Genomic DNA, 12,540 nt, shown 5'->3' on the forward strand with positions numbered 1-12,540 from the left:
TTAAGCAATTATTCTTTATATCCAGTTGAATTTTGTGTCTCTGTAACTAGGTTTGCCTTTTGGGGCCAAGCAAAGCAAGACATAGGATCATAGCTATAGAGTTGAAATGGAATTAAAATTAGAATTAGAATTTTTTAATTAAAATTCAAATTTCTTCATTTTACATAAGAGGAAACTGAGGCCAAGAAGGATCAAATGACTTGCTCATGGTCACAGAGTAAGTGAAAGAGCTGAGATTTGAATACAGGTCTCCTGACTCAAAATCCATCATTCTTTCCAATATACCACACTGCTGCTACATCCAATCCCTCTTCCTCTTGCCAGCCCTTTAAATACTTGAAGACAATCATCTTCCCAAAGTCTTCTCTTCTCCAACTTATACATTCCTAGTTCCTTGACTGGGTCATTGTATGTATGACATGTTCTCCAGTCCTCTCACATTCTTCTGGATTGCATCCAGATTATCTATAGTCTTCCAAAAACATTGCATCCAGGAATGAATGTAATACTCCAAAAGTGTGGGCTAGAGTAGTTTCTGTGTCTCCTCTTCTTTGGGGAAGGGAAGTATTTTCATTATGAGAGTGCCATTCATCTGAGTTTCCACTTATAGGTATTTTCAGATCTTGCTTATAAAATAGCTCAAATGCTTTTAGTAGCTTGAGGCCCTCAGTTTCCTAGATAAGAATAAGACATCCAATAAGTTCCTAATAGAATAAAAAATATTGCTTTTGGGGGAGTTGAGGCAAGTGAAAAGACTTTATTTCATACTCTATTTGGCCATTGATGTTATACTGGCTGAAACTGAACTTTTCCTAGAGGCTTGTTAACCACACCTATTGCCTTTTCTCCCTCATCCTTGTCTTTTCTCTTTTGTGCTTTTGCTCTTTAAAAAATTACATTTTTATTTATTTTGTTAAAAATTTTCCAATTACATTAAATTTTAAAAAGTATTCATCTTTTGAAAATTTGAGCTCTACGTTCTCTTCTGCCCCTCCCCCACCCATTGAGAAAGCATTTTGATTTTCTCTTTTTTTAAAAAAAAATTCATTAAATATTTCTCAGTTACATTTAAAACATTTTTTTTAACATTCATCTTTCACTATTTTGAGCTACAAATTCTCTCTTGCCCCACCCTAACCCATTGAGAAGGCGTTTTGCTTTTCCTTCTAGTCCTCACAGTCTCTTCTTAAGCTCTTTCTTCCTTTTCCCAGATCTATTTAAGATTCCTGACATTAACAAAAGACAAAAAGGAGACAAAAGGTTGAAAAACTGTGTTGTTTTTGGCGATGGTGGAGTTGGGAGTGGTGGTGATGGGGAGAGCAGATGGCATTTGATGTTGATGTATTATAATGCATGTGCTTTTCAAACACAAACTGAAAAGTAGTGAATATTTGTGTGTGTGTGTGTGTATGCATGCGCTCATGTGTATTGTATATAGGCCTTATGTACTCATGAGGTTTATATAAAGCAACATGGATGAAGCTTCATTAAAGTAGAAAAGCATCTTCTGGCCAGATAATGCCTATGGTATTAAGCCAAAGGAACACTCCTCTGCAGCCATGCTGAGTTGACAAGGAATTCTAATATAAAGGGTCCAGCAGGGAAAACAGCCTAAATTTAGTTTAAATGAATTGTGCAACTTATTTCTTATTCTGCTGGTTTGTTTTCCCCTTAATTCAGTGCACAAAGCTGAAAATTCTGGGTTCTTACATCAGTAAGTATTTGCTTACTAAAGGGACATGCATCCTTATTGATCTGGCAGTACATGTGACCTCAGTTTTTCCACTCCAGGTGTTGCCTCTTCTCCCAGTCAAGGTTTTTAGGAATTTGTGGGTAAGTTGCACACTTGTGGTGCTGGCTGGTAAAGTCTTGTTGGCCCAACAATGCTTGGCTTGGCTTGATTCTACTCTTTCTCCCTCATCTTCTGACACTATTTGTCAGGTCTCTTCTGGCTGAGAGGCTTGATTTCCTCTCTCTCTCTCTCTCTCCCTCTCTCTCTCTCTCTTTCTCTCTCTCACCCACCTCCCATGTTTCTCTCCCTATCTTTTTCCTTCTTTTTTCTCCCTCCCCCTTTCTCTCCCTCTCTTTCTCTCTCTCTCCCTGTCCTCCCACATTGTCTCTCTCTTCCTCCATGGTGTCAGCATTAGTAAAACAGAATCTTTTAGTTGGAAGGGACCTTAGGGGCCATTTTTTCCAATTCACACCCAGCTGAGAGTCCCTTCCAACAAGTGGTCTGCCAGTTTTTCCTGGAAGTTTGGAGATGTCCATTAATAGCTAATAGCTAGCACTTTAAGGTTTGTAAAGCACTTTACATACGTGATCTCATTCCACCCCTGCAGCAAGCCTGTAAGGCAAGCACTATTATCTTCATTTTCGATAGGAGGAAACTGAGGCTGAGAGAAAGGTCACACAGCTGCTGTCGACTTCAAGTCCCTTATCCTCTACTGTGCCACCTAGCTGCCTATTACCTCCAGAGGCAGCTGGATCCACTGCTGAATGGCTCTGAATGTTAAGAAGTTTTCCTCTACATTAAGCATCTCTGTAACTTCTGGGGATGGGATGGGCAGGGGTGGGGGGGTGGGGAGGAGTTACAGAGATACTTGGATAGGCCTCTAACCATGGTGGGTGGGGTGCTTCTTCCTACTTCTACCCTCTAGGGCCAAGCAGAACAAGTCTAATCTCCTTTCCATCTGGAAGCTCTTCAAATAAATGAAAACAGCCATCATGTCTCCCCTAAGTCTCTTCCAGGCCAAGCATCCCCATTTCCTGGGGTCAAATCCTAGCTTTTCCATTTAATATCTCTATGTTTTGGGGCAAATTTTTAATTTTGCTTAGCCTCGATTTCTTCAGGTATAATATGAGGGTTGGTCTCCTCTGGATGCTGTCCAGCTTATCAGGATCCCAAATGGAATACAGTTTTCTAGATATGACTTGCCCAGGACAGAGCATAGAACGACTAACAGCCTCCCTCCTTCTGGACACAATGCTTTTCTTCATGAACTTTAAGTTTGTGCTAACTTTCTTGACTGCCTGTGACACAGACAAGAAATGAGAAGGATTTTGACATGATAGTATTTGGTTAAAATAAAATCTGTTCTGGCTAGGGTGACCCATCCTTCAAGTTACTATAGCATATAACATAGAAACTCAAAAGGAATGAAACTACAAACATTGCATCCCAGTATCTCCTGGCCTAGTATCACTCCTCTTTCAATATGCTTCCCCCCCTTTTTTAGGCAATTGGGGTTAAGTGACTTGCCCAGGGTCACACAGCTAGTAAGTGTCAAGTGATTGGTCTGAGGCCGAATTTGAACTCAGGTCCTGGTGCTCTATCCACTGTGCCACCTAGCTGTCAATATGCCTTTTTAACTGGAAAGAGGGAGCACCTTTTAGTCAGGTTCTCTTTAATTCTTTCAGTGGGCCTAGAAATACCAGGTAATAATGATAGACAACATTTATATAGTACCTATTATGTGTCAGGAGCTGTGCTAGTACTTTACAGATACAATCTCATTTGGTCCTCACAACAATTCTGGGAGGTAGATGCTATTATTATCCCATTTTACAGTTGAAGAAACTGGGGTAAACATAGGTTAAGTAACTTGTCCAAGGTCACACAGTCAATAACTGTCTGAGGCAGGATTTGAATTCAGGTTTCCCTGATTCCAGGCCCAGGGCTCTATCTACTTCACCACCTAGCTGCCCCATGATTTCAGGTAATTCCATGACAGCAGTGACAGGTGCCAGAGAATTACTGTGTCATTCACTCGATGACTTTGAATCCTGAGAACGGGTAGCCAAAAGGTCATAGTCAGTTTGCTCTAGTGCATATGATTTGGTTATTGTCAAATCTCCTTGGTAGTGGTGGAAGATCTTTACATTTGGTACATGTATGAGTCTATACTGTCAGGTGCCAGCTGCAGAGGCCTCAGTAACTTTAGCTGGAAGCTCCATATGTATGTGTATGTATGCTCAAGTTGGAGTTGTGGTACTGATGCTGAGTGAAGTGAGCAGAACCAGGAGAACATTGTACATAGTAACAGCAACATTGTGTGATGATTAACTATGAATGACTTAGCTCTTCTCAGAAATACAATGATGCAAGACAATTTCCAAAAGACTCATGATGGAAAAAGCTATCCACATCCAGAGAAAAAGCTATGGAGTCTGAATGCAGATCAAAGCATACTATTTTCACTTTTTTTTTTTTCTTTCTCATGGTTTTTCCTTTGGTTCTGATTCTTCTTTCGCAACATGACTAATGTAGAAATGTGTTGAATATGATTGTTCATGTAGAGCCTATATCAGATTGTTTGCCAACTGGGGGAGGGAGGAGAGGAGGGAAGGGGGGAAAAATAATTGGAATTCAAAATCTTATAAAAGTAAATGTTGAAAACTAAATAAATAAATTTATTAAAAAAATAAGATGAGGGGGCAGAGCCAAGATAGTGGAGTGAAAGTAGTGACTTGCTTGAGCTCTCCCCCAAACCTCTCCAAACACCTGGAAAAAAATGGCTTTAAACAAATTCTAAAGCAGCCAGACCCACAAAAAGACAAAGTGAAACAAATTTCCAGCCCAGGACAACCCGGATGGTTGATCAGAAAGGTATATCGCGCCAAGCGGGGAGAGGAACGCAATTTGGCATGGGTGCGCAGGCTGCAGCGAACCTAGAGCAGGCCTCAGAGGACTGAATCGCAGCAGCTGTGGCAGTTTCCAGACTTCTCAACCCATGAACGCTAAAGACAACTTGGAAGGTCCATGGGAAAAGTCTGTGACTATGGTGAGAGGAAAGCTAGATCTCAGCAACAAGTCCTGAGCGCAGCCCAGGGCTGCAGCTGCCTCCTGAGCTTCTGGCCCACAGACTGAGGGGTAATTGAGTGACTGATCAGAGGGGGATTGCAGGAATCTCTTTGCCAGTGCTGAGGCAGGAATCTCTTGCTTTGCCCATGCTTGGATCTGGGTCACAGTTCTGAGGGGCGGTCCTGGGGCAAGGAGGAGTGCTGGCATGGTGGAGCTTCTTGTAGCAGTGGAGAGGAAACACCTTGCCGCTTATCATACCACCTTGAGAGAACTAAAAATTTACAGGTCCCTAGAAGTAGCTCTGAAAACAGCTGTATAAATCCCCAAAGCTTGGGACAGTACGTTCTCCACATTGGAAGCAGACTCTTACCTTAACAAAGAGTTTAAAACTCAAATAATTGGCTGGGAACATGAGCAAACTGCACAAAAAAAGTCAAACCATAGAGTCTTTCTTTGGTGACAAAGAAGATCAAACATACAACCAGAAGAAGACAACAAAGCCAAAGCTCCTACATCCAAAGTCTCCAAGAAAAGTATGAATCAATCCCAGGCCTTGGAAGAGCTCAAAAGGAATTTTGAGAAGCAAGTAAGAGAAGTAGAAGAAAAACTGGGAAGAGAAATGAGAGTGATGCAAGAAAATCATGAAAAACAAGTCATTAGCTTGCTAAAGGAGACACAAAAAAATACTGAAGAAAATAACACCTTAAAAAATAGCCTAACCTAAATGACAAAAGAAGTCCAAAAAGCCAATGAGGAGAAGAATGCCCTAAAAAGCAAAATTGGTCAAATGGAAAAGGAAGTCCAAAAGCTTACTGAAGAAAATACTTCCTTAAAAATTAGAATAGAGCAATTGGAAGCTGGTGACTTTATGAGAAATCAAGACAATGTAAAACAAATCCAAAAGAATGAAAAATTAGAAAACAATGTGAAATATCTCATTGGAAAAACAACTGACCTGGAAAATAGATCCAGGAGAGAGAATTTAAAAATTATTGGACTATCTGAAAGCCATGATCAAAAAAAGAGCCTAGACATCATCTTTCAAGAAATAATCAAGGAAAACTGCCCTGATATTTTAGAACCAGAGGGCAAAATAGAAATTGAAAGAATCCACTGATCATTCCCTGAAAGAGATCCCCAAAGGAAAACTCCTAGAAATATTGTATCAAATTCCAGAGTTCCCAGGTCAAGGAGAAAATATTACAAGCAGCCAGAAAGATGCAATTCAAGTACTGTGGAAACACAATCAGGATAACACAAGATTTAGCTGCTTCTACATTAAGGGACCGCAGGGCATGGAATATAATATTCCAGAGGGCAAAGGAGATAGGATTACAACCAAGAATCACCTACCCAGTAAAACTAAGTATAATCCTTCAGGGAAAAAATGGTCATTTAGTGAAATAGGGGACTTTCAAGCATTCTTGATGAAAAGACCAGAGCTGAATAGAAAATTTGACTTTCAAACACAAGACTCACGTGGAACATAAAGAGGTAAACAGGAAAGAGAAATCATAAGAGACTTATTAAGGTTGAACTGTTTACATTTCTGCATGGAAAGATGATATTTGTAACTCATGAGACCTTTGTCAGTATTAGGGTAGTTGGAGGGAAAAAAAATTATATGTATGTATATATATGTAGATAGATAAATAGAGGGCACAGGGTGAGTTGAAGATGAAGGGGTCATATCTGGAGAATAAAATTAAGGGGTGCGAGAGGATTATACTTGGAGAAGGAGAAAGGGAGAGGTAGAAGGGGGTAAATTATCTCACAAAAAAACAAAAAAGAAAAGACTCTTACAGTGGAGGGGAAATGGGGGAAAGTGAGAGGGAATGAGTGAATCTTATTCTCATAGGATTTGACTTAAGGAGGGAATAACATACACACTCAATTGGGTATGGAAATCTGTCTTACCCTACAGGAAAATAGGGGGGGAAAGGGGACAAGAGAGTAGGGGGATGATAGAAAGGAGGGCAGATTGGGAAAGGGGATAATCAGAAGCAAATACTTCTGAGGAGGGACAGGGTCAAAAGAAAGAATAGAATAAATGGGGGGGCAGGATAGGATTAAGGGAAATAGAGTTAGTTTTTCACAACATGTCTACTATGGAAGTGTTTTGCATAACTGCACATGTATAACCTGTATAGAGTTGCTTGCCTTTTCAGTGAGGGTGGGTGGGGAGGAAGGAAGGGAGAAAATTTGGAATCCAAAATTTTAAAAACACATGTTTAAAAAAAGTTTTCACATGCAACTGGGAAATAAGAAATTCAGGAAATGGGGTACAGAAATCTATCCTGCCCTACAGGAAAATAGAAGGGGAAGGGGATAAGGGAAGGAGGGGAAAGATAGAAGGGAAGGCAGACTAGGGTAAGGGGTATTCAGAATGTATTCCATCTTGGGGTGGGGGTAGGGGCGAAATGGGATGAAAATTTGGAACTCAAATTGTGGAAGTAAATGTTGAAAACTAAAAATAAATCAATTATAATATGAAATAAATAATAAAGAAAAAGAAAGAAAAAGAAAAAAAATAAGATGGGGTCATGGTAGAGTTTTAAGCAGGTTGTTGCTAAGGAGATCAGCTTTAGAAACATGAGTGAGATGAAGCAGTGTAACCAGGTTTCCAAAGACTCTAAGCCCATCAGCTGAGCAACAGGCACTGGGGAGTTGAAGTTTAGAAATTATTAGTTTTAGCAACAGTTATTGGAACATATTGTTCACATGGCTTCCTACTGTGTGGCATCTTCTTTCATTGCTATGCTGTTCACTTAAGGCTTAGGGTACATTGCATGCAATTGTAAGTAATGAATTGTAATTCATTGCGCTCTGACACCACGTAGATCTTAGCAAAGAACTCTCCTTTCATAAAAATGAGCAAAGAGTCTGCCTTATTTTGTCCTCCACTTATACAGTGCTAGGGAGGGGACCTAGATGTGCTAGAAAATTGCGGGCAATGAACCAGTGAGAGAACCACAGGAATGGTGGTGAGCACGAGCCCATTCCAGAGATCAGAAAGCAAATGGCAAACTGCACAAGGATGAGATCTGGCAATTCACCAGATAGCAGATCCAAAGGATGGACAAAAATGCATGATTTAAAATGAGGAATTATGGGTCCAAACAAGAGGCGGGTCAGTAAAACAATACTAAAGGAGGAGTCCAGGGCTTTGGTTAATGACATTTTGTTTCAGTAAAAGAATCATCTCCAGGTAATGTTATTTTATGGTGTTCTTCATTCTTTCTCCTCAGCTGACTGGTGGTGGTGCATTTGTGGGCTCAGAGAGGCACAGAAAGGGTAGCACATTGGTCTTGCAAATTCCTAGCTAGTTATGGATAGTAGAACATAGGAGCTGCCCCCCTGGGGACCCAACTGGAACTGGCTGACACAGCTCTTTCTTTCTTTCTTTCTTTCTTTCTTTCTTTCTTTCTTTCTTTCTTTCTTTCTTTCTTTCTTTCTTTCTTTCTTTCTTCTTTCTTTCTTTCTTTTTTCTCTTTCTTTCTTTCTTCTTTCTTTCTTTCTTTTTTCTTTTCTTTCTTCTTTCTTTCTTTTTCTTTCTTTCATTCATTCTTTCTTTCTTTCTTTTTCTTTCTTTCTTTCTCTTTCTTTCTTTCTTTTTCTTTCTTTCTCTCTTTCTTTCTCTCTCTCTCTCTCTTTCTCTCTCTCTCTCTCTCTTTCTTTTTTTCTTTCCAATTCTCTACCTCATTTCTTACCTAGCCTTAATCACTGAATAGGCACTGCCTCAGTCAAACTGAGAGTCATTAAAGACCTTAGCTTAAAAAAGCCAAGGTCTCCCCCTGCATCCAGGGCCATCTCCAGGCATCCTGATCTATACGTCTTGCCACTGGACCCAGATGGCTCAGGAGGAGAGAGTGAGGCTGGTGACTTAGCACAGCCCTCCCTCACTTAAATCCAATTCATTTGCATGTCATGGCGTCACCTCCCTCGTTTCATGTTCCCCTTTGAGAACAGATAAACAACAATACTAAGTTCAGTACTGGGGAGCATGGCCTAGAGGCCGTATGAGGGGGACTAGGTTCCCTTTTCTAACATTAAACCCCAACCAGCTACCCCGGGGACAAATTATTTAAAACTTAGGTTTAGGCTCTTGTCTAGGATTTTCCCAAGAGGGGGAGTAAAAAGGTACTCGTAATATGATATGGATCAGATATGGGACAGGTATTTATTTCCTACAAACAAAAGAAATGTTAAAATACAAAAGAATCTCACAAGCATATATTGACACTAAACAAGAACCAGTGCTAACTACTGTTATACTCAGTTGGGAAGTTGATACTTAAAACCATCTAAATATAAAGCAATTGGTGGGTTGGCTCATTATGTATTTTATATTTCACTTTGGCTCTGCACTATCCAAACTCCTAGCACATGTCTTCTGGGCAAGGGTTAGGCCTGTCCTCTTGTTGGCAGTTGTCTTGTCCAAGAGGCCTGGAATAATTGCTAGGGAATCCTTCCTTGGGTAAAGCTAATCATCTTTGACTTGATGGGACTCAGGACCTCTTTGCCTCTCAAATTCACCATGTCACAGACTGACTGGAGTTCACTGTGCTGACATGGTCAAACTTAGACTTTAGGAAAATCACATTGGTAACACAGTAGAGGATGGATTCAAATGGAGAGAGACGAGTTTGGGATACAATTAGTAAGTTATTGTAATAGTCCAGGCAAGAAGTGATGAGGGCCTGAACTAGGGTGGTAGCTGTGAGTGGAAAGGTAAGGTCATATATGAGAGATGTGAAGGAAGAAAGGATAAGATTTGGCAACTGATTGGTTAATTGGGGTAAGTGAGAATGAGAAGGTGATGATGCCACCAACATTACAAACCTGGGTGACTGCAAAGATGGTGGCACCCTTAACAGTGACAGGGAAGTTCAGAAGAGGAGTTTTTTTTTTCTTTTGGGAAAGACAATGGATTCTATGTTGGACATGTTGAGTATAAGTTGCCTAGGAGACGTCCAGTTAAGAATGTCTAGGAGGCAGTAGATGATGTACAACTGGAGCTCAGGGGAGAGACTATAACTGAGTGCATAGATCACCTGAATAAAGATGATAATTTAATTAAACCTATGGGAGCTGATGAGGTCATTAAGTGAAAGTAGATGGGAAGAAATGACAAAAGGGCCCAGGGAGAGTCTTGGGAGGATACCTACCTAGTTGGCGCGACATGGATGAAGATCCAACAAAGGAGACTCAGGAGTGGTCAGACTAGTAGGAGAGGGACCAGGAGATCCTAGAGGCCAGAGTATCCATGACAATGTGGTCAATAGTATCAAATGCTGCAGAGAAGTTGAGAACGATGAGAACTGAGAAACAAGCAATTAAGAGATCTTTGGCATCTTTGGGCAAAGCAATTTTGAAGAATGAAGAGTTTGGAAGCCAGACTGAAAAGAGTGAGAGGAGAGGAAGTAGAAGTACTGAGTATGGATGGCTGAGAAAGTGAAGAGAGACATAGGACAATACTTAGCAGGCATGGAAGGATCAAGTGAGGGATTTTTAAGGATGGGGAAAACATGGGAATGTTTACAGCCAGCAGGGAAGAAGTCAGTAATTGGGGAGAGACTAAAGATTAAAGAGAGGGGGGAGGATAGTAGGTGCAACCTACTGGAGGAGATAGGATGGTGCTAAATAAATGCTTTTCGTTAATTGAATTAACCAAGAATTCTTGGTCACTTCCAATATAAGAGTAGGGACCTTTGTATTTTACCACGTAGCCTGGAGCTCTCTTACAGTCTTTTCAATATTAGAATCAATTCTAGGTCACTAGACATAGCATCTAGCCAATGCTTTCATGAGAATAATTCTCTGCTGCTGCAATATAGTATGGTCAAGAAAGGGATGAACATTTCTGGAATAATGCAACTTCCCTGTGAAAGGTATCTCTTATGAGCACAGAACTCATGTTGACAGCTCATGGAGAGCTTATTCCTAGGGCAGTTTTACTCCTGGTCAGCTTTCTCATAGCCAGTCCAGTATGTGGTGTGATATGGGATTCTAGGGGGATGATCATGAGGTTTTATTAGCTTAAAGAGGTCATAAGGAAAGTCTTCAAAAATTAAAATTTTGTATGAAGTTGGCACAGCATTTTCAAGGATCCTTAATGGCAAACAAGTTTAGGACAATAGCATTCAATGCCCCTCTTTCAGGCTTATGGACAGAGGTGTAGCATAAACACGAAACAAAAGTCACACATACACACATGATATCATTAAAGGACTCTGTGTGTTTGTGTGTGTGTGTGTGTGTGTGTGTGCATAAAATTAAGGACATAGGCTTATCTATGAAGGACTTTTCACTAGTACAAAAATTGTACAGCATGGCTATAGAGGTAGTTGTGGAAGGCCTTGACTGCCATGACAGCTATAAGACCTTCCTTCTCAATTTGTGTATTATTCCATTTTCTAGGTAGCTTTTTATAACTCAGAGGGACTAAAATGTAAATTCTGTGAAGGCAATCACTGTTTCATTTTTGTTTTTGCTTCATTCCCAACATATAATACATAATACACAATATAGGCACTTAAGAAATCTTCTTGAATTGAATTGAGAGCTGCAAGGGATCATAAGGTCAGTACAGTCCCTTCATTATACATCTGAAGAAACTGAGGCACAGAGATGTTTTGGCCTTGTCCTAGGTCACACAGGTAGAAAGTGGCAAAGCTGAAATTTTGAAGTCTTCTGACTTCAAAACCAGCCTTCTTTCCACAATAGCCTACTACTTTTATGTTAAGGAATAAATAATTGCTGCCTCAGCATCCCCTGACATTTTGTGGCTAAGAGCAGTTTCAGCAATGTAAAGCAAAGCAAACAGTGGTAGAAGCAGTGATTTATATTTATCAAAATCTACTGGCATAACCCCAGAAGTCAATAGCAGTTTAATGTTCTGGGAAATATCATTATTCTAGCATGTCACCGTATCATAAATTTAGAGCTAGAAGGGACCTTAGAGGTCATCTAGTCCAATCCCCATAATTTGCAGATGAGGAAACTGAGGACCAGGGAGGTTAAATATATAGGGAGATATCAAGGGTTTTTGTTTGTTTGTTTGTTTGTTTTTTGCTGGCCAAAATATAGCACTCATGCCTGGAGGTTTATACTGCTGACATATATTCATAATAAAGGCAGAAATAAAAGCCAGGTGGAAGAGAGAAATGCCCTTACTCTACTGTTTATATTTTGTTCTGGCTCAAAGTCATTTGTAGGCCAAGCCAGAAAGGATCTTGGGAATTTGTATCCCGTCAGATAGTTGTCTGAGACAAAAGACTCACATTAAGTCCCAGTTATGAGTTAGAAAAAACCCACAATCTTAGCCTTGAGACTCTCTGCCTGGCATTTATTAGCTGAGTGTTACTGTCTCTGGCTATGACCACCCATCTGCCCTTATCAGGGAAAGACATTCTAGTCACTATGTACCCTAGGAGACCAGAGCTAAGATGGCTACAGGCTGCCCCAAAGAGATGATGCTCAGAAGCCAATAGCAGGGGATAAGATTCAACAGCTACCCCTAGACCATTGAAGTGTTACACCCAGTAGAGAGCTGAGAAGCTTACAGGGGAGAGAGAGAGATAAGGAGCAGCAGAGATGTGACACCCAGTGTGTGTGAAGTGATGACATGATACAATGTCTAATTGTAGGTCCGTCAGAAAGAAGGCCCAAAGAGAAAATTGTGATAATATCAACAGAAAACTTGGTGGCCTTATAGTATGGGAGGAATCAGTTGTTCC

This window comes from Vombatus ursinus, unplaced genomic scaffold (assembly GCF_900497805.2).
Source record: "Vombatus ursinus unplaced genomic scaffold, bare-nosed wombat genome assembly UNPS02000582.1, whole genome shotgun sequence".
Lineage (NCBI taxonomy): Eukaryota > Metazoa > Chordata > Mammalia > Diprotodontia > Vombatidae > Vombatus > Vombatus ursinus.